At 43.4% G+C, this 18738-nt stretch overlaps 1 protein-coding gene across 1 annotated transcript in view; it reads left to right on the top strand.

Moving 5' to 3' along the window:
• LOC138852328 (uncharacterized) overlaps positions 1-18738 on the top strand; it is a 565480-nt gene that overhangs the window by 519882 nt on the left and 26860 nt on the right. The window contains exon 8 of the mRNA XM_070082110.1: positions 5907-5959. The gene's annotated coding sequence lies outside the window, so the exon portion shown is untranslated. The remainder of the gene's footprint in view (positions 1-5906; positions 5960-18738) is intronic.

The following is an 18738-nucleotide window of genomic DNA, read 5'->3' as shown; positions in this document are numbered from 1 at the left end:
TTGTGTGGACTCAAAAGTCCGCGCCTCACTGCCGATTATAGGTTGATTACAAATTCCTTGCGACACAAGAACTGCACAGTCCCCCATACTACAAGAAATCTGCAACCCACCTTGCTCTTGTAGCGTGAGCTATGGTGTTCTTTTCACCCTCGACAGGTATCGGTGACTTGATAGAAGCTGAAGTGTCCTTGGATGTCCACCTCTTCCATAGTCTACGAATACGCTCACTGGTACACTATGTTCCACAAGGTTTGTCTTTATTGTTCACAATCTTATCACTAAAGAAGCTGATCGTACTTCTCTGTAAGTGTTTATCGTGTTTTGTGAGACACTTTTTTCACACTAATGCACGGATCAGTGTTCTTTGTTAGTTATTCTAGCGTCAGTGTGCTTCCCAGTAGGGTGAAAAGTAATCTGGCCTCACAGTGTCCTACGCTGCTGCAATGCCCCTAGAACATAAAGGAAAAGCTGACCTAGTACTTTTTGCTTCCTTGCCAAACTTCCTCCATGAAGCAAAGCAGAATGCTTGATTCTTGTTGTCTTAATGATAGACAACAATATACACTATCTTTACCATGGTAATAAAGTGGGAGCAGGATTTTCCTTAATTGTCCTGCTAAGGTAAGAGATGGACTGTCTCTTATAACTACACTTTGCAACACTGGACTCTTGCAAGGAGCGGCGGCCGCTTGACCACGTCACATACTCGTATTGCATCTGGGATCAATTACTTGCTGTAGCAGTAAACAAGATGCTTGCCCCTTCTGAGAGGGCTGGGCCCCTCAGGGCTGAAAGGGGCTGAAATTAGGTGATACCCCCCTCCTGGAGAAAATTTCTCCACACCGCCTTTGAGGTCTCAAGGTCACTTAGGAGCTTCTCCACCTCCTCCTCAGTTGTGTGTAATTCATCCAACACTTGTTGGTATATTCCTTGTCGATCTACCCCACTGTTTTGTCTTCTCAGTGTCTCTTCAGCCTCCACTGTAAATACTTCTTGAAATCTCATGTTGAGCTCCTCACATACTTCTTGGTCATTTCTTGTGAGCTCCCCACCTTCTTTCCTCACCCTGATTACCTGATCCTTGACTGTTGTCTTCCTCCTGATGTGGCTGTAAAGTAGTTTCGGGTCAGACTTGACTTTCGATGCTATGTCATTTTCATACTGCCGCTGCACCTCCCTCCTTATCTGTGCATATTCGTTTCTGGCTCGTCGACTAATTGTCGACGAGCCATTCTCTAGAGCACTTAATTTTTGCCTCCCTACACCTTCGGGTAAAACAAGGGCACATTCTGTCCTTCCCATTATTTCTGTTACCCTTGGGAACAAACCTTTCCTCTGCCTCCTTGCATTTTGTTGCTACGAAGTCCATCATTTTGTTTACTGATTTTTTTTTACCAACTCCTGTTCCCACTGAACCTCCTGCAGGAAGGTCCTCATTCCTGTGTAGTCCCCTCTTTTATAGTTTGGCTTTTCCCTTTCTACTCCTTCTCCACTTTTAGCTCCACGGTGTATTCAAAGCTCATAACCACGTGGTCACTAGCTGCAAGGGGCCTTTCATATGTGATGTGCTCAATGTCTGAGCTACTCAGGGTGAACACAAGGTCCGGTCTTGCTGGTTCATCCTCCCCTCTCTCTCTGTTAATGTCCCTATGCTGGTGCATGAGGTTTGCATGAGATTTGGCTCTCCATATTTCGGGACCCACATGTGGCTCCAGGTTTTCCCAATCAATCTCCCTGTGATTGAAGTCGCCCATGACCAGTAACGTCACTCTACTCGCGTGAGCCCTTCTTGCCACTTCAGCTAGTGTGTCCACCATTGCACTCAACATATTCTTCTCTTGGCTTCCTGCAGTTCTGTAGTGGGTTATACATCAATGAAATGACTACCTTGTGTTCCCCTGACTGAACTGTACCTACTATGTAATCCCTTTCTCCAATCTCGTCCATTCCTTCCATTTCTTGGTAACCCCACCGGTTTTTAATTAGCAGTGCAACCCTTCCTCTCCCTCTGTTCCTTCTATCCTTCCTCAAGATCTGATATCCGGGTGGGAAGATTGCATCTGTTATTATCCCAGTGAGTTTTGTTTCTGTAACCGCTACGATGTCTGGGGACATCTCCTTGATGCCACTCCTCACATTTATTCGTTATTCCATCCGCGGTCGTGTACCAAACCTTCAACTTCTTTTCTATAACTGTGGTCTGGTGAGAAAGGTGGGTTAGGGGGAGCAGGTGCCCTGGCAAGGGCCTATAGAGGGTTGCTTTGGGGGTGGGGCCTGTGGTGTGTGTGTGTGTGTGTGTGTGTGTGTGTGCGTGTGTGTGTGTGTGTGTGTGTGTGTGTTTGTGTGTGTGTGTGTGTGTATGTGTGTGTGTGTGTGTGTGTGTGTGTGTGTGTGTGTGTGTGTGTGTGTGTGTGTGTGTGTGTGTGTGTGTGTGTGTGTGTGTGTGTGTGTGTGTAAACAGGTTGATGGAAGCCGAACAAATCATAATCTCAATAGGGATGTAAAGTAATTAATGATCAGCGTAGGCAGAGTATCTACGTATATACAGGAAACCTACAACCCTCCTAATACTACATGAAGGTATATACAGGAAACCTACAACCCTCCTAATGCTACATTAAGGTATATACAGGAAACTTACAACCCTCCTAATGCTACATGAAGGTATATACAGGAAACCTACAACCCTCCTAATGCTACATGAGGGTATATACACTAAACATACAACCTGCCTATGCTACGTGAGGGAAGTCATTGTAAGGTGGTTTTAAACTCTTACCAGTTTCATTTCCAGTGACAGCAGAATAAAAGGACGACACAAGTTTCAGAAACTCCTACAAACACAATAACACTGGATATTTGAGAAACACTTACTACACACATGCGCTTCCGACTGGCGCCTAACAATAACATTGTAAATAACAGAGGTTAAAACTAACTACGTAACTTATAATCTTCGTGGTGAAAGACGCAAACTCAAATAAACAATCCATTTCCTTTCTAATTGAAAGACATCCAAAATCCCTCTTGACAAATATAGAAGCGGTCTTGGCAGGCAGATCGAGTGGACGTTACACGCCCGCTACTCACACGTAATAACAGCTAGGATATGCACATAAGAACATAAGAAAGAAGGAACACTGCAGCAGGTCTACTGGCCCATGCGAGGCAGGTCCAACTTTCCTACCGGCTTAAGCCAGTGCTTTAACCTACTCAGGTCAGTCACATTCACTTAAGGGAGGAGCATGGCGCCAGACCTGGTAGCCCAAGCTAGTCGAATCCAACTCATACCCACCCACACCAACTCATGTATTTATCCAACCTATTTTTAAAACTACACAATGTCTTAGCCTCTATAACGGTACTCGGGAGTTTGTTCCACTTATCCACAACCCTATTACCAAACCAGTGCTTTCCTATATCCTTCCTGAATCTGAATATTTCCAACTTAAAACCATTGCTGCGAATGCTCTCTATACTAAATATTTTTAACACGCTATTTGCATCCCTTTATTAATACCTATTTTCTATTTATTCACCTCAGTCATATCCCTCCCCCCCTAATTCTACCTCTTTCGAGAAAGTGCAGATTCAGGGCTCTCAGTCTATCCTTATAGTGAAGATTTCTGATACATAGGATCAACTTTGTCATCCTCCTCTGTACGTTTTCCAGTTTTTTTATATCCATTCAGTAATACGGTGAGCAAAACTGTGCAGTACAATGTAAATGAGGCCTAACTAAAGATATATAGAGCTGGACAACAACCTGAGGACTTCTATTATTTATACTTCTTGATATGAAGCCAAGGATTCTGCTAGCTTTATTGCGAGCACTTGTGCACTGTTGTCTTGGTTTCAGATTACTGCTAACCAGAACTCCTAAATTCTTTTCACTGTCCATAATATTAAGGTCAACATTATTTAGTATATATGTGGCATGGTTATTTTCCTGTCCAACATTTAGAACTTTGCATTTGTCTATATTAAATTACATCTGCCACTTCTCGGACATTGCATCAGTCTACTCAAATCATCCTGGATTGCTCTAATGTCCTCATTAGAATGAATTGGACGGCCTATTTTGGTGTCATCAGCAAATTTGCTTATGTCGCTATTTATTACCTCATTTGTGTCGTTTATGTAAATTGTGAACAATAAGGGGACCAACATTGACCCCTGAGTAACACCACGTGTGACGTGCCCCCATTCTGATTTCTCCCCATTTATGCAAACTCTCTGCTGCCTATTTGTCAACCATGCCTCTTCCTAGGAAAAAAAATTCTCATTGTATTCCGTGTGCCTTGAGTTTCCTCAATAGCCTCTGATGTGGAACTCTATCAAAAGCCTTACTGAAGTCCATGTACACAATATCATATTCAATACCATGATCTACCTTCTCAAATACCTTAGCGAAGAAAGTTAGTAAATTAATAAGACAGGAACGCCCTTTTGTAAAACCGTGCTGAGATTCATTAATCAATTTATGTCTTTCAATATGGCTACGAATTGTTTCGCTATTATTGATTCCATAAATTTTCCCACTGTGGAGGTAAAGCTTAATGGTCTATAGCTCGAAGCTAAGGACCTGTCACCTGCCTTGTAAATAGGTATTACATTTGCCATTTTCCACTTCTCTGGCACTATGCCAGTTTGTAGTGATATATTGAAAACATTAGCCAAAGGTATGCTAAGTTCCCTTTTACATTCCTTTAAAACCCTTGCGAACAGTATATAGGAGCCTAGGTTATAATTTCTCTATTTGTATGAGGACCATATCACTAGTTACCCCAATAGTGTATATTTTTATTATCGTCCTGTTCTACATAAATGATTATTTCTGGAATTTCGCTGAGAGGAAGCAGGTATTGAAAAGTTCACACATTTCCTTATCACTGTCAGTGATCTGACCTGAGTTACTCTTAAGTGGGCCTATCTTGTCTCTAGTCTTACTTCTGTATACCTGAAAGTACGCTTTTGGGTTAGTCTTCGAATCCGTTGTAACTTTAGCTTCATAATGTCTTTTTGCTTTTCTTATTCTTTTTTTTATATCTCTTTTTAATTGAATATATTGATTTCTTAACTGCCCAGCCCCTTTTTTGATACGCCTATTAGTGCCTCTCTTTTGACCAATGAGATGTTTTAATCTATTGTTTATCCATTTGGGATTCTTTTTGTTAGATGTAATTTCCCTACTCGGAACCAAAGTTGTCTGGGCAACTAGCACTATACTTTGAAATACGTCATATTGGCAACCAACACCACCTACCTAACCAATAGTCAGGTCATCTCAATTTACCCCACCCAGGTAATTTCTCAGTCCCATGAAGTCGGCCAAGCAGAAAACTGGGACAGAGACTTAATTGCAGTTATCTGGGTAATTCCATGATATATTTTGAAACTAAGTGATTTGTGATCGCTTTCCCCACTCTCATAATTAACCTAAAGATTATTAACTAGTGAGAAGCGTTTCTGGAGTTGCTAAGCAACTGGACTGACTCCCAAGTAAAACTGAAGACACAATATCACAGAGCAGCAACAAATAAAAATCAGTAAAAATATGATGTTTGGAAATGTCATAACATCATAGCCAATCAAGGAAGTTACATGAAAGGCATAACATTATAGACAGTCAAAAAAGGCAGAGAAACTTCAAACATTATAGACAATCTGGGAGGTAAAGTGGGCAGGTGCGGTTAAGGTCTATAATCCTCGTGGACGTGCACAGCTGAGCGTGAAGTTAATAAATACAAGCGGATCCCTCGCACAGAATAACAAACGAATTTAAAATCTAGGTTCTACTTCTATAAAGCTACAAATCTATGATAACTGTCCACACTGCTGGCGCATTTCTTAACGATATGATAATATAAAGTGTATCTCATTTTCATGGTTGTCTGACCTTCCAGATGGTGTTGAGCGTGTTTGGTTCTGTGTACCCTTCCTGCCTCCCCGTCCTCAGGTGAGTCACCCTTCATGTCTAACAGGAAATTAGGAGAGAATTATGTCTACATGTGTGTACAAACAAGTAAACATTAAACTCTTAGCTAAATCTTATCCTGTGGAATGTATACACTTGGCTGGTTGTGGAATGTGTACACTTGTCTGGTTTTGGAATGTGTACACTTGTCTGGTTGTGGAATGTGTACACTTGTCTGGTTGTGGAATGTGTACACTTGTCTGGTTGTTGAATGTGTACACTTGTCTGGTTGTAGAATGTGTACGCTTGTCTGGTTGTAGAATGTGTACACTTCTCTGGTTGTGGAATGTGTGAACCTGTGTGGTCGTGGAATATGTGTACTTGTCTGGTCGTGAAATGTGTGTATTTGTTTGGTTGGGAAATGTGTACACTTTAGTTGTGGAATGTGTACACTTATTTGGTCGTGGAATGTGTGCACTTGTAGGTCGTGGAATAACTGATTTTATGCGAACTGTGAAGGTTCTCTGTATTTTTCTCAGTTCTGATCTCTCGCCTGTCTTGAAGGTAGTCATAAGTACATAACAATATTCCAACCTCAAGAAGATGAGTAACCTGCAGAGTGCCATAACTGGCTTGACATTTCTCGTTTTGAAAGTTCTAGTTATCTACCCTATCATTTTCCTTACAGATATGAAGATGACAGTGTTGTGCTCCTTGTGTGTGAGATCTGACACTTTCATTCCCAGGTCTCTCATTAGATTTACCTTCTACTGAATGATCTGAGTTTATTATGTATTTCGATCTTGCTTTTATTTCCGCAATCTTACCGTATTGTAGTAACGGAATATGTCCTCACTGAACATCATATCACGTCAGTGACCCGCTGAACGGCTCGCTGTGTGCTCTGTGGATGACATTACAATGCAGATTCAGTGATGTTTGACTATTTTTTTCCTGTTAAAAGAAACTCTGTACCTGTATCGCAAATCTGTACATGTTTCACAGTTCCAGTACCTGTTTTCGAACTTTGTAGTGTTATAAGAAACTCTTTCCCTGTTTCACAATATCTTCACCGGTTTCACCATGTAACTGCTTTACTAGCTCCGTCACTGCTTCGTACAATCTGTACCTGTTTTCTTATCTATATATCAGTTCCACAACAGATACAAACTCTGTACCTGTTTCTCAACCTGTGTTTCTGTTTCACAGCCTATTTATATGTTTCATTAAATCTGTGTTTGCTTGAGAAAATATGTACCAATTCCACAGACTAAGTATTGTTTCATAAATCTCGTGCCTCTTTCATGATTTCTATACGTGTTTCACAATAATTGTGTTTGTTTCTTATATTTAGTTCCTGTTTAATAAACTCTTAAAACTGTTTCGTTATCTCTATGTGCCTCTTTCACATTCTCTGGACCTGTTTCATAAAGTACTTACCTGTTCTACGATCTCTATTCTTTAAGACACGTGGTTCTTAAGAAAGTGAAATATCTTGGATGAATAAATTCTTTAGCCAAGCTCCATTCACAGTTTCAGGAACAGGTACGGCAGGACCAAGTGGCAAAGAAGGTGTAAATTTGGCATAGGGAAGGATGAAAAGCAGGACCAGTAGCTAAGACTCAATCTCTAACACTAGATATATGTGAGAACATACAGACGAGGAAAGACAGACGGGCTCACATACACACTTACCCCCCCCACACACACACACATACACACACACACACAGGAGGAATACAACAGTCAAAGACCAGGTGATCAGATTGAGGACAGAAGGTGGAGAACTCACAAAAAATGATCAGGAGGTATGTGAGGAGCTAAACAGGAGATTTAAGAAAGTTTTTACAGTAGAGACAGGAAGGGCTTTGGGAAGACAGCACAGAAGGGAACTTCAAGAGGGAATATACCAACAAGTGTTGGATGACATACGAACAACCGAGGAGGAGGTGCAGAAGCTGCTAAGTGACCTTGATACCTCAAAGGCGATGGGATCGGACATCTCCCCATGGGTCCTTAGAGAAGGAGCAGAGATGCTGTGCGTGCCCCTAACCACAATCTTTAACACATCCCTTGAAACTGGGCAACTATCTGAGAAATGGAAGACAGCAAATGTAGTCCCCATATTTAAGAAAGGAAACAGAAATGAGGCACTAAACTACAGACCTGTGTCTCTGACATGTATTGTGTGCAAAGTCGTGGAGAAGATTATCAGCTGGAGAGTGGTGGAACACCTGGAACGGAACAAGATTATAAATGAAAACCAGCATGGGTTCATGGAACGCAAATCCTGTGTCACAAACCTTCTGGAGTTTTATGACAAGGTAACAGAAGTAAGACACGAGAGAGAGGGGTGGTTGATTGCGTTTTCCTTGACTGCAGGAAGTCCTTTGACACAGTTGCCCACAAGAGATTAGTGCAGAACCTGGAGGATCAGGCGCATAAAACAGGGAGGGCACTGCAATGGATCAGGGAATACCTGACAGGGAGGCAACAACGAGTCATGGTACGTGAAGAGGTATCACAGTGGGCGCCTGTGACGTGCGGGGTCCCACAGGGGTCAGTTCTAGAACCAGTGCTATTTTTGATATATGCGAACGACATGATGGAAGGAATAGACTCTGAAGTGTCCCTATTCGCAGATGATGTGAAGTTGATGAGAAAAATTAAATCGGATGAGGATGAGGCAGGACTGCAAAGAGACCTGGACAGGCTGGACATGTGGTCCAGAAACTGGCTTCTCGAATTCAGCCCTGCCAAATGCAACGTCATGAAGATTGGGGAGGGGCAAAGAAGACCGCAAACAGAGTATAGGCTAGGTGGACAAAGACTACAGACCTCACTCAGGGAGAAAGACCTTGGGGTGACCGTAACACCGAGCACGTCACCGGAGGCACACATCAACCAAATAACTGCTGCAGCATACGGGCGCCTGACAAACCTGAGAATAGCGTTCCAATACCTTAATAAGGAATCGTACAAGACACTGTATGCTGTGTATGTTAGGCCCATACTGGAGTATGCAGCATCAGTCTGGAACCCACACCTGGTCAAGCACGTCAAGAAGTTAGAGAAAGTACAAAGGTTTGCAACAAGGTTAGTCCCAAAGCTCAGGGGAATGTCGTACGTGGAAAGGTTGAGGGAAATCGGACTGACGACACTGGAGGACAGAAGGGTCAGGGGAGACATGATAACGACATACAAGATACTGCGGGGAATAGACAAGGTGGACAGAGATAGGATGTTCCAGAGAGGGGACACAGAAACAAGGGGTCACAGCTGGAAGCTGAAGACTCAGACGAGCCACAGGGACGTTAGGAAGTATTTCTTCAGTCATAGAGTCGGCAGGAAGTGAAATAGCCTAGCAAGTGAAGTAGTGGAGGCAGGAACCATACATAGTTTTAAGAAGAGGTATGACAAAGCTCAGGAAGCAGAGAGGGAGAGGACCTAGTAGCGATCAGTGAAGAGGCGGGGCCAGGAGCTGAGTCTCGACCCCTGCAACCACAATTAGGTGAGTACAATTAGGTGATTACACACACACACACACACACACACACACACACACACACATACACCCACACACACACACACACACACACACACACACACACACACACACACACACACACACACACACACACACACACACACACACACACACACACACACACAGCAGCAGCAGAAGCTAGGATACAGTGCTTAGAAGAGAAACTGCAAAGCCTGTAACAGATTAGAGAGACAAATGACAATTCAGATGTGACATCAGGAAATTCAATGTCAGGCGCAGACAAGGGGACAGTAAGCAACAATGGAGACATGCCGTACGCGAAGGCCCTATCAGACCCACGTGGGGCCAGGGAAAAAACGAGGAGCACACTAAGATCAAATGACAGGTCCGAAGACAATGAAGGTATGCTATATGCAGAGATTCTAACAGCCAACTGCAGTAGCAAGGGACAGCTGGTCATGAAAGACAGTTCACTGAGAATAGAAGTTTCAGATATGACATGGACTGAAGGCAAGAACATGTCAATGGAAGGAAATAAAATGCCTCAGAGGAAGCAGATGGAGACTCAGTGGGAGGAGGAAAGGGCGAGGTCAGTTTTTGTGTACGGGCTCCAAGAAACCAAGGGGGACAACTTTGAAGAAATAAAGCAGGAGAAGATAAAAATGATTGAAGGCATCATGAAAACAATAGGTGAGGGCGATATGACCCAGGTGAAATTTTCAGAGAATTGGGTGGTTTGTGAGTGGAAGGATACGGCCTGTCAAAGTAACTTTTAAGGAAGAATCAGTTCGAACCAGGAGAAAGCAAGACTGAGGGACAAACAGGGGTACCAGAGAGTATACCTCGACCGCGACAGAACACAAGAAGAAAGGACTACACTGAAAGAGAGGGTACAGAGGCGCAAGGAGGAACGAGAGGCAATGACTAAGATGAGCAGGATCCAGACACAGGAGGAAGGGCAAACACACCCCACAGAATCTCCCACCAAAAGACTCCAACCGCGACATTCCCAACGCAACTGAGCAACCTATACTACAACTCACTCACTGTTCCCTCTGCCACCAACCCCCATATCACAAACCTCACCCCAACAGCTGTCCCTTATGGGCATTCTGACCCCACCCCCATCATCACAAACCCCACCTACACCACAGCCCCATATAGGCCCCCACCAAGGCTCTCGCTCCCCCAACCCCAATATTCTTGCATGACCACAATGATAGAAAAGAAACTGAAAGTTTGGTACACAAACGCGGATGGAATAACGAATAAACATGAGGAGTGGAACGAAAGAATCAGTGAAAAATCCCCAGACATCATAGCAGTCACAGAAACAAAACTCGCTGAGACAATAACAGACACAATCTTCCCAATGGGATATCAGATCCTGAGGAAAGATAGAAGGAGTAGAGGGGGAGGAGGGGTTGCACTGCTCATAAAACACCGATGGGGATTTGAGGAAATGGAAGGCATGGACATGATTGGAGAAAGAGACTACATTGTAGGTACAATTCAGTCCAGAGAACATAAAGTAGTCATTGGAGTGATGTATAACCCACCACAGAACTGCAGGAGGCCAAGAGAGGAGTACGAAGAAAACAACAGGGTGATGGTGGACACACTGGCTGAGGTGGCAAGAAGAGCTCACTCGAGCAGAGCAAAGTTACTGGTAATGGGCGATTTCAACCACAGGGAGATCGACCGGGAAAACCTGGAGCCACATGGGGGTCCCGAAACATGGAGAGCCAAGATGATGGATGTGGTACTTGAAAACCTCATGCATCAACATGTCAGGGACACAACCAGAGAGAGAGGGGAGGATGAGCCAGCAAGACTGGATCTTGTGTTCACCCTGAGCAGTTCAGACATTGAGGACATCACTTACGAGAGGCCCCTTGGAGCTAGCGATCACGTGGTTCTGAGTTTTGATTATATAGTAGAGTTACAAGTGGAGAAGGTAACAGGAACTGAAGGGGACAGGCCAAACCATAAAAGGGGGGACTACACAGGTATGAGAAACTTCCTGCAGGAGGTTCAGTGGGACAGAGAAATGGTAGGAAAATCAGTAAACGATATGATGGAATATGTGGCAACAAAGTGCAAGGAGGCAGAGGAAAGGTTTGTTCCCAAGGGAAACAGAAATAATAGGAAGACCAAAACGAGTCCTTGGTTTACCCGAAGGTGTAGGGAGCCAAAAACTAAGTGCAACAGAGAATGGAAAAGGTACAGGAGGCATAGGACCCAGGAAAACAAGGAGATTAGTAGAAGAGCCAGAAACGAGCATGCACAGATAAGGAGGGAGGCCCAGCGACAGTATGAAAACGACATAGCATCGAAAGTCAAATCTGACCCGAAACTGCTGTATAGCCACATTAGGAGGAAGACAACAGTCAAGGACCAGGTGATAAGGCTGAGGAAAGAAGGTGGAGAACTCACAAGAAACGATCAAGAGGTATGTGAGGAGCTCAACACGATATTTAAGGAAGTATTTACAGTAGAGACAGGAAGGACTCTGGGGGGACAGATCAGATGGGGACACCAGCAAGGAATACACCAACAAGTGTTGGACGACATACATACAGATGAGGAGGTGAAGAAACTGCTAAGGGACATCGATACCTCAAAGGCAATGGGACCGGACAACATCTCCCCGTGGGTCCTTAGAGAGGGAGCAGATATGTTGTGCGTGCCACTTACCACAATCTTCAACACGTCCCTGGAAACTGGGCAACTACCTGAGGTATGGAAGACGGCAAATGTAGTTCCCATTTTTAAAAAAGGAGACAGAAAAGAGGCACTAAACTATAGACCTGTGTCATTGACGTGTATAGTATGCAAAGTTATGGAGAAGATTATCAGGAGGAGAGTGGTGGAGCACCTGGAATGGAACAAGAGTATAAATGCCAACCAGCACGGATTCATGGAAGGCAAATCCTGTGCCACAAACCTTCTGGAGTTTTATGATAAAATAACAGAAGTAAGACACGAGAGAGAGGGGTGGGTTGATTGCATCTTCTTGGACTGCAAGAAGGCCTTTGACACAGTTCCTCACAAGAGATTAGTGCAGAAGCTAGAGCATCAGGCGCATATAACAGGAAGGGCAATGCAATGGATCAGAGAATACCTGACAGGGAGGCAACAACGAGTCATGGTACGTAATGATGTATCACAGTGGGCACCTGTGACGAGCGGGGTCCCACAGGGGTCGGTCCTAGGACCAGTGCTATTTTTGGTATATGTGAACGACATGATGGAAGGGTTAGACTCAGAAGTGTCCCTGTTTGCAGATGATGTGAAATTAATGAGGAGAATTAAATCTGATGAGGACCAGGCAGGACTTCAAAGAGACCTGGACAGACTGGACACCTGGTCTAGCAAATGGCTTCTCGAATTTAATCCTGCCAAATGCAAAGTCATGAAGATAGGGGAAGGGCACAGAAGACCACAGACAGAGTATAGGCTAGGTGGCCAAAGACTGCAAACCTCACTCAAGGAGAAAGGTCTTGGGGTGAGTATAACACCGAGCATGTCTCCGGAAGCACACATCAATCAGATAACTGCTGCAGCATATGGGTGCCTGGCAAACCTGAGAACAGCATTCCGATACCTTAGTAAGGAATCTTTCAAGACACTGTACACCGTGTATGTCAGGCCCATACTGGAGTATGCAGCACCTGTTTGGAACCCACACTTGATAAAGCACGTCAAGAAACTAGAGAAAGTACAAAGGTTTGCGACAAGGTTAGTTCCAGAGCTAAGGGGAATGTCCTATGAAGAAAGATTAAGGGAAATCTGCCTGACGACACTGGAGGACAGGAGGGTCAGGGGAGACATGATAACGACATATAAAATACTGCGTGGAATAGACAAGGTGGACAAAGACAGGATGTTCCAGGGAGGGGACACAGAAACAAGAGGCCACAATTGGAAGTTGAAGACACAAATGAGTCAGAGAGATATTAAGAAGTATTTCTTCAGTCATAGAGTTGTAAGGCAGTGGAATTGCCTAGAAAATGACGTAGTGGAGGCAGGAACCATACACAGTTTTAAGACGAGGTTTGGTAAAGCTCATGGAGCGGGGAGAGAGAGGGCCCAGTAGCAACCGGTGAAGAGGCGGGGCCAGGAGCTAAGACTCGACCCCTGCAACCACAAATAGGTGAGTACAAATAGGTGAGTACACACACACACACACACACACACACACACACACACACACACACACACACACACACACACAAATTGCAACCCGTGGTAGCCAGCATATCCAAATCAAGAACAAATGGGGTACCAAAACATAGGACGAAGAGGAAGGTGAAACCATAGCAGATAGGTCTGAGAAGGAAGAATGGGCAGTTGGGCTGAAGAGCATGATGAAATAAGAGCACCAAAAAAGGCTTAATGAGTTTTGTAATGCTATATAGTAGAAGATATCTGTAGAGAGCAAAAAAATGGGAGATCCAATCTGCAGCTGCTGAAGACTAGAGCTAGTGCAGGAAACTGAGATGAAAAATGAAAGAGGGCAAGGATATGGGAACAGGAACATCATTGGCTTGTGAGAGAGCCGAAGGAGAGGGAGGAGACAAGAAGTCCTTTGCAAAAGTCTCATCAGTCCACCAGAAGGCCAAGGAGATGATGAAAGAAACAGTAAAGGAGTTAATTAAATCGGATACAGAGTTATGGAGGAAAAGGAAATGGAAAGAAGAGAGGAAGAGGTCACTGATGGGCTTCAGATGGCTGAAGAGACGACCTACGATAAAATACGACAGTGAGGAGTGGCATGAACGAATCACGGAGGCATCCACAGACATCATAGTACTCATAAGGACAAAGCTTACAGAGTTGATGATAACAAACATGATCATCCTGACTGGCCTTCAGGTCATGAGGAAAGACAGAGGGATTAGAGGGGGAGATGTTGCACTGCTCATCAGAAACAAGCGGAGTTTTGATGAGAGGACTGGAGAGAGGGGAAGCAGATGACTACATAGTAGGAACACTTTAGACCTGGGGGTCCCAAGGTGGTGATAGCAGTGATTTACAACTTGCCACTGAATAGTAAGAAAGAAATAGAGGAATGGTGAATTCACTAGGTGAGAAGGCAAAAAGGGCCCGCATGGGCAGGAGAAAGCTACTGGTCATTGTGAACTTTAGCCATAAGGAGATTGACTGGGAAAACCTGGAATCACACGAGGGAGCAGAAACATGGAGAGCCAAGATGCACGAGGTGGTATTGGAAAATGTTATGCACCAATATGTTCAAGACAATACCGGAGAAATAGGAGAGGGTGAACTAGAGAGGCTGGACCTCGTATTTACCTTGAGTGATTGCAACATAGGGGATATTACGTACGCTAATGTTCACGTGGTTCTGAGTTTCGAATACCTTGTTGAGTTAACAGTAGAGAGTGGAACAGCACATGAAGGAGGGGACAAGTCAAACTTCGAGAGAGGGACTATACGGACATAAAACAATTCCTATATGAGGTGCAGTGGAAAAGAGAACTAGATGGAAAAACAGTAAATGAAATGGTAAATTATTTGGCCACGAATTTGGTACAGAGAGGCAGAGAAGTTCACACCCAGGGGCAACAGAAACAATGGGAAGACCAGAGTGAACCCCTAGTTTACTCAGAGGTATAGAGAGGTAAAAGCGAAGTGCACTAGAACATGGAGAAAGTATAATAACAACAATAACAATTATAATAATAATAATAATTATAATAATAATAATAATAATAATAATAATAATAATAATAATAATAATAATAATAATAATAATAATAATAAATAAATCTTAACATCTTCATTTAAAAATTACTTTTTTGTAATATATGAGTGGCCTGTCCGGGAGGATAATGATTATCTAGAATGATTTCTGGACGATCATATCCGGGATGACGGTTCGGGATACATATTACATTGATCTTTGTGTGTCGGTCCTTTTGTGGTGGGGGTGTTGCGGCCCCTGCCAAACTAGCGGTTAAATAGTTAACCTGCCGGCCGGCAGTACCACTGGGTGCGTCATCAAACCCAATGTGGGGGCTGCTGAGCCGGCCTTAGAGCAGTAAGAGCCTGAGTGCCTCACGGTACACACCTAAGCAGTAGGTACCTGACCACCGAAGGGTACACGTCTACTGGCTTTAGTAATAGTATGTACCAGAGCGCCTCGCTGTACACACCTAAGCAGTAGGTACCTGACCACCGAAGGGTACACGTCTACTGGCTTTAGTAACAGTATGTACCAGAGCGCCTCGCTGTACACACCTAAGCAGTAGGTACCTGACCACCGAAGGGTACACGTCTACTGGCTTCAACATTAAGTACCTGAACTCCTCAGGGTACACGTCTATGCAGTAGGTACCTGACCACCGAATCGTACCTATCTACTGGCGTTAGAAGAACCGCTCACCGCAGCTCACTGAGTCTGTTGGCCTCAGTTACTTGACGGCCGCATTCAGTGAGCTTGCAGCATGGTGTTCGGCTAGCGGTGTGTCAACCGCCTTTGGAGAGGATTTACTGGACTACCGGTGATGTCTGTGGACTCACCGTCTACGTTGATCAACTGTGGGCCGGAGTCGTCAGATGCTGTTTAGTGGGACATTACATGAAGAAAAGGTTGGAGTGTTACACTGAACTGGGCCAGGACCGTAGTGTGACACTGAGGGACGTACGATGGAGTGGAACACTGAGATATGCACAGGACCGTAGTGGAACACTGAGATGAAAAGGGTGTCGTGGGACACTGAAGATGGCCTGGTTGTAGTGTACACTGAACAGTGTCGTGTGACTGACTTCGTGTCGTGAGAGGCAGTTGATTGTAATTTATTATTATAAAAATGTTATTTATAATTTATTGTTTTAGCATAGAGATATATATATATATAGTGACAGTAGTGTCAAGAGTTGTACCCTGTGTAGGGTTATTAATTATATTTTAGTAAAATGCTGATTATAATTTATTATAGTAACATGTACATATTATTATTATTATATCATAGTTCAAATACCTCTAGACCAAAGATAGTTGATTAAAGATTAATTTATTAATGTGTGTATTTATGTATCCCGAACTCTTTATTACAAAAGAAGTAAATCTTAATACCATCGTCTTTTAAAAAATTACTTTTTTTGTAATATATGGGATAAATAAGTATACACGATATGATGTAGGGCGAAATGACAGTAGTTTGTTGGATTATGTATTGGTAGATAAAAGACTGTTGAGTAGACTTCAGGATGTACATGTTTATAGAGGGGCCACAGATATATCAGATCACTTTCTAGTTGTAGCTATACTGAGAGTAAAAGGTAGATGGGATACAAGGAGAATAGAAGCATCAGGGAAGAGAGAGGTGAAGGTTTATAAACTAAAAGAGGAGGCAGTTAGGGTAAGATATAAACAGCTATTGGAGGATAGATGGGCTAATGAGAGCATAGGCAATGGGGTCGAAGAGGTATGGGGTAGGTTTAAAAATGTAGTGTTAGAGTGTTCAGCAGAAGTTTGTGGTTACAGGAAAGTGGGTGCAGGAGGGAAGAGGAGCGATTGGTGGAATGATGATGTAAAGAGAGTAGTAAGGGAGAAAAAGTTAGCATATGAGAAGTTTTTACAAAGTAGAAGTGATGCAAGGAGGGAAGAGTATATGGAGAAAAAGAGAGAAGTTAAGAGAGTGGTGAAGCAATGTAAAAAGAGAGCAAATGAGAGAGTGGGTGAGATGTTATCAACAAATTTTGTTGAAAATAAGAAAAAGTTTTGGAGTGAGATTAACAAGTTAAGAAAGCCTAGAGAACAAATGGATTTGTCAGTTAAAAATAGGAGAGGAGAGTTATTAAATGGAGAGTTAGAGGTATTGGGAAGATGGAAGGAATATTTTGAGGAATTGTTAAATGTTGATGAAGATAGGGAAGCTGTGATTTCGTGTATAGGGCAAGGAGGAATAACATCTTGTAGGAGTGAGGAAGAGCCAGTTGTGAGTGTGGGGGAAGTTCGTGAGGCAGTAGGTAAAATGAAAGGGGGTAAGGCAGCCGGGATTGATGGGATAAAGATAGAAATGTTAAAAGCAGGTGGGGATATAGTTTTGGAGTGGTTGGTGCAATTATTTAATAAATGTATGGAAGAGGGTAAGGTACCTAGGGATTGGCAGAGAGCATGCATAGTTCCTTTGTATAAAGGCAAAGGGGATAAAAGAGAGTGCAAAAATTATAGGGGGATAAGTCTGTTGAGTGTACCTGGTAAAGTGTATGGTAGAGTTATAATTGAAAGAATTAAGAGTAAGACGGAGAATAGGATAGCAGATGAACAAGGAGGCTTTAGAAAAGGTAGGGGGTGTGTGGACCAGGTGTTTACAGTGAAACATATAAGTGAACAGTATTTAGATAAGGCTAAAGAGGTCTTTGTGGCATTTATGGATTTGGAAAAGGCGTATGACAGGGTGGATAGGGGGGCAATGTGGCAGATGTTGCAAGTGTATGGTGTAGGAGGTAGGTTACTGAAAGCAGTGAAGAGTTTTTACGAGGATAGTGAGGCTCAAGTTAGAGTATGTAGGAAAGAGGGAAATTTTTTCCCAGTAAAAGTAGGCCTTAGACAAGGATGTGTGATGTCACCGTGGTTGTTTAATATATTTATAGATGGGGTTGTAAGAGAAGTAAATGCGAGGGTTTTGGCAAGAGGCGTGGAGTTAAAAGATAAAGAATCACACACAAAGTGGGAGTTGTCACAGCTGCTCTTTGCTGATGACACTGTGCTCTTGGGAGATTCTGAAGAGAAGTTGCAGAGATTGGTGGATGAATTTGGTAGGGTGTGCAAAAGAAGAAAATTAAAGGTGAATACAGGAAAGAGTAAGGTTATGAGGATAACAAAAAGATTAGGTGATGAAAGATTGAATATCAGATTGGAGGGAGAGAGTATGGAGGAGGTGAACGTATTCAGATATTTGGGAGTGGACGTGTCAGCGGATGGGTCTATGAAAGATGAGGTGAATCATAGAATTGATGAGGGAAAAAGAGTGAGTGGTGCACTTAGGAGTCTGTGGAAACAAAGAACTTTGTCCTTGGAGGCAAAGAGGGGAATGTATGAGAGTATAGTTTTACCAACGCTCTTATATGGGTGTGAAGCGTGGGTGATGAATGTTGCAGCGAGGAGAAGGCTGGAGGCAGTGGAGATGTCATGTCTGAGGGCAATGTGTGGTGTGAATATAATGCAGAGAATTCGTAGTTTGGAAGTTAGGAGGAGGTGCGGGATTACCAAAACTGTTGTCCAGAGGGCTGAGGAAGGGTTGTTGAGGTGGTTCGGACATGTAGAGAGAATGGAGCGAAA

The sequence above is a fragment of the Cherax quadricarinatus genome, chromosome 7 (assembly GCF_038502225.1).
Source record: "Cherax quadricarinatus isolate ZL_2023a chromosome 7, ASM3850222v1, whole genome shotgun sequence".
In the NCBI taxonomy this organism is placed as follows: domain Eukaryota; kingdom Metazoa; phylum Arthropoda; class Malacostraca; order Decapoda; family Parastacidae; genus Cherax; species Cherax quadricarinatus.
This window is presented reverse-complemented; position numbering and strand designations above follow the sequence as displayed.